The sequence below is a fragment of the Lathyrus oleraceus genome, chromosome 5, assembly GCF_024323335.1.
Source record: "Lathyrus oleraceus cultivar Zhongwan6 chromosome 5, CAAS_Psat_ZW6_1.0, whole genome shotgun sequence".
In the NCBI taxonomy this organism is placed as follows: domain Eukaryota; kingdom Viridiplantae; phylum Streptophyta; class Magnoliopsida; order Fabales; family Fabaceae; genus Lathyrus; species Lathyrus oleraceus.
Window position 1 is genome coordinate 256,719,966 of NC_066583.1, and position 4,625 is coordinate 256,724,590.

Here is a 4,625-nt window from a genome sequence, read left to right on the forward strand (position 1 = left end):
TCTCCTAACTTCTCTTTTCCAAATCCGTATACCTAAAGGTTTGCCCTATTACATGTTTCTTTTTGTTGCACTATTAATTTCCAAATTTGAATAGCAAATAGGATAAGTGTGGTATGGAAACCTTGAGGTTGCATGTATTATTTTGGGAGTTTGCAATGTTTGTACATTTAGGTTTTCAAATTGGGGATTTAGGATTACTTTAGGTTTTGCATGCAATTAGCCAATCCCCAATAGCATAGAACGATTCATTGTTATTAAAAATCATTAGGTTCTGTGTGGGAACCATTAGAGTACGGGTTTTGGAGGAAACATCTTTGAAAATGCAGAAAATCCCAAAACCCGTAAGGTTCGCTAGCAGCTCGCTAGGCGAACCTGGCGCGAGCGTTCGCTGCAACTTCGCTAGGCGAAGCAGCAGCGAACATGACAGTATTTTGATTTATGTTTTAATGGCTAATCTGTGTGTTGGTGTGTGTTGTTTCTTTGTATCTTTTGCAGATGGAGTCTAGATCTGGCGCTGGTAAGAAAAGAAAGGGAGCTGCACCTACTTCCAGGACCGTGCCGATTCAATTCGATACCGACAAGTTCGTCGGTCCAAAACAGGCTGCACGGTACATAGCTTTGGAGAAGCGAAAAATACTTCCTGAGAGGCGTTTTCTGATCAACCCACAAGGCACTTACAGAACTTTCACCGGGTTGATCGACGCCAAGAAGTGGGATAGGTTGATAAGTCCCTTGGAACACTACGACATTGCTACAGTGCGGGAGTTCTATGCTAACGCACTGCCCGACGACGACGAGCCCTTCACTTGGGTTTCTAGAGTTGCCGGGCGTGAAATTCCATTTGACAGGGATGCTATCAACCGAATCCTAGGGGAACCACTCCAGCTGGGAGCTGATCAGAGAGACCAGTACCACACCGACCTCAGACTTCATAAAGATGTCCCTGCCATTACCGCCGACCTGCTTTTGCCTGGGAGATCGGTTGAGCCGAACCCATCTGGGGTTCCTGTGAGATATCACCGGGAGGACATGACTCCCATGGCTCAGCTGATCCTACTCTTGGTTTTGACCAATGTCCAGCCCAAATCACACACTTCTACTGTGCCGATCCCAGTGGCACATTTAGTCCATTCCATCCTCACAAATGTTGAGATTGATGTGGCGAGGATAATCGCCAACGAGCTGAAGACCGTCGTCGAGAGCGGGCTTAAGTCAGGGGCTCGTGTTAATTGTCCCTTGGCTTTCCCGTGTTTGATTATGAGCTTGTGTGTTCAGGCTAGGGTCCGGCTTCCGTCTCGTGGGCAGGTTCGAATCCCGGCACCTATTGATGATAGGTATGTGGCTAAGTATTGTAGAGCTAAGACTTCTGGTGGCAGTGCAGCCTCAGGAAGTACTCGGGCTGCTGATGGTCCTAGTGCTTCTTCTCCCGGACTTGATCCGTACCTGAGGGCTGTTTGTGACTATAGTTTTGAGTGGATGGCAGCATCCCAACGAGCTATGATTGATATGCATAACAGTATGCAGAGGTTGGAGCTGCAAGGTAATAACCCCTCCGGTGCTCGAGCATTGTTAGCGCGTGAGCAGTTTATGCTTAACGCTAATTGGCCTGTGGACAGGCCAGTCTATGGTGAGGGGGTGGACGCTGAAGCTGAGAATGATGATGATGTTGATGATGAGGCTACCGGTTCTGAGGCCGGTAGCGAAGAGGAGTCCTGAGCCCTTTGTGGGTTAAGTTTTTGTATTTGTATTTCAGTTTTTATTATGTCATTTCCATTTGTATTTTCGAATTTTGTATTTTGACCATGGGTTGTACTATTGGGGTGTTCTGTCCCCCACGAACAAATTTTTATTTTTCAGTTAATGTTATTTAATTATGTTTTTAATTTTGTCTGTTTAATAAATTTTTGGTTGAATGAGTGGCAAACCCTTCTAGATTGGTTGCTCCTCAAGAAGTACCCAATGAAGGTGCATCCGAGCTTGGATGGTAATGATAAGAATAACAAGTGAATGAAGCCAAGGTACATGGTTACCGTCGGCTAGAATTTTAGAATGCATTAGGAACTTTACTCTTTTTGGTAAATTGAATATTGTCTTTGTGCAACATAATTGAATGAATGTTTCATCTAGAACTTAAAACCACAAATTGTGAGGAAACCTCCATTGTTCACTTAAATGCTGGATTCTAATAAGTTTTGTTGATTCATGTGATTCATTATTTGTCTTTTATTATTGTGAAATTGTGGAAGCAATTAGAAATGATCAAGGCACTTGTTTTCTTTCGAGCACAACTACATCCAAAAACAACTTACCTGTGAGCAGAGAGAGTATTTGTTAACCCCTTTGAGCCTAAACAGTTGAATCTCGGCTTGAAATAAAGCGAGATCTCAAAAATCTTTTTTTTTACAACCCGGAAAATATTGATTATTGTTCTTTTGCCGTAAAAAGTTAAGAGCATTCACTTAGGGTGTGGAAGAAATAAGTTGGGAAGAACGAAAAAGAATTGGTAAGTACCACAACTCTTGAAAAAGAAAAGAAAAACCGAGCAAGCATAGAAAAATATATGTATAGGAAATATAGAAAAGAAACATCTGTTGTATATATGATGTGAAAGAAAAGAACAAAAAAAATAAAAGAATGAAAATGAATGCTTGCTTGGAAGAAAAAAAAATAAAAATAGAGTTGTGGAATATGTGTTGTGAAGGTTACAAATAAGAAACAAAGGAAACAAAGTCGAGTAGTGTGAATAATACTGTGAATGTCTCTTTTGCATCGGCACTTTCGTTTCAATGGCCTTAGAAATGACCCTTGTTTGCTAACCTAACCAAGCTTCAACCGAAAAGCCCTTAGTGATCTTTATGCTTCCACAGTACCATTTTTAATTGATTAGACATTGTATGAATCTGTTTGATTTCTTCATTATTTGTTAGAGAGTGAGATTAGTCCCGCGGTTGCAAACGCGCAAAATCTTCATTCCTTATTCGAAGAGGAGAGATAGGATGATTCATTCAGAATAGTATTGTTGTAGATAGATAAATATTTTGCATTGCTATTTAAGTTTAAGTTCCTAGGTATTATTTTATTCGAACCGTTGGGAACTTGTATATGCGAATTTCGCTTGTGTTTGAGCCGTTTATCCAACTTCGGAGAAACCGTTTCTTTATGCAAATCCTCTTGTCTTTCAAGAGGCATACTTTGCTTGAGGACAAGCAAGAATCTAGTTGGGGAGAGTTGTTAGATGCCCAAAAGTGCTTATTTGAGCTATCATATGTCGGCATCTTTCACTCTTTTGCCTTGCTAAAATTGTCAAAATCACATTTGTTTTACATGGAATGCGTTACATTGATAAACAAGCTTGGTGCCTTTGATGTGTGTGTTATTGTGCAGGAAAGGCATGAATTAATTGATAATAAAGATACAAAAGAATTGGCAAAGGAACCAAAGCAAGCAAGCATTTCATCTGCCTGCTCGCTAGGCGAGACTGTGGCGAAGAATGGGTTCGCTAGGCGAGCTCCTGGCGAACAACTCCAGTAAATTGGCAAATTAATTCGCTAGGCGAGCTCATGGCGAAGTTTGCAGCGAATTCATTCTGTTTTGGTGAAAAGTGCAGCCAACACTCACTCGCTAGGCGAGGCTCTAGCGAGTCCCCAGCGAGCATTCCAGTAGCAAAACCTCTCAACCTCGCTGGGGCGAAGGTTGAGGCGAGTCCTTCGCTAGGCGAAGGCATGTTCGCTAGGCGAACATCACAGTTCACCAAGGCCCTGTTTTCTCTGGGCGCAGGGGCTTTTTGTGCTCATATTTGACCTTCGCTAGGCGAGCCATTCTGCTCGCCTAGCGAACATGACAGTTCTGCACTTGTCTATAAGTAGCAGGTGCCACTTTTGGGCACCATACCTCATTTTTACCAACTTTTCCATTTTTTGTACTTTCTCCTAGATATTTTACAGCATTGTTTTGTGGGAGCTTTTATGCCCTAATTTCATTTCTCTTCATCTAGCAACCATCTTCCACAAAAAGAAGGTGGATTCCCATCCAACTTCGATTATCCGACTTGGATGTTGATCAACCTTCTTTCCTTACTTGCCGACCAAGCTACCATGAAAATGAGTAGCTAAGTCTTCCATTTGTCAAGGTTAGATGTAGGTGATTGCTAGCTTTGTGTGTAAATGTAAGGATCCTCATATGTAAACTCTTTAACGGTAAATATATGATGAAAACTTTGTTTCTATTTAAAACCCTTTGTGTTGGTATTTGATCGAGAGATGCTTACCGATTCTTGACCTAGGTTTTCATCCAAACTTGTTTGTTAGCTAGAGATAGTAACGAATGATTTTGTTCACCATAAGGTTGAACCAAAAAGTTGTCATTTTGATAGATTGTGTTCGAGAGAAACAATGGATCAAAATGGCAAAACTCACAATGGGTGTTCGAGAGAAACGCATTGAGAGGACCTTGTGAAATTATTTATCATCTAAAGGAGTTTATAAGAGTGTTGACCGAGCAAATATATGCAAAGCAATGTAATCATTGAAACCTAACTTTGACAATATTTCTCATATTAATCAAAACATAACTTTTACCGCAATTAATTACTTTGTATGCAAGATAACTTGATTAAAACCAAAACC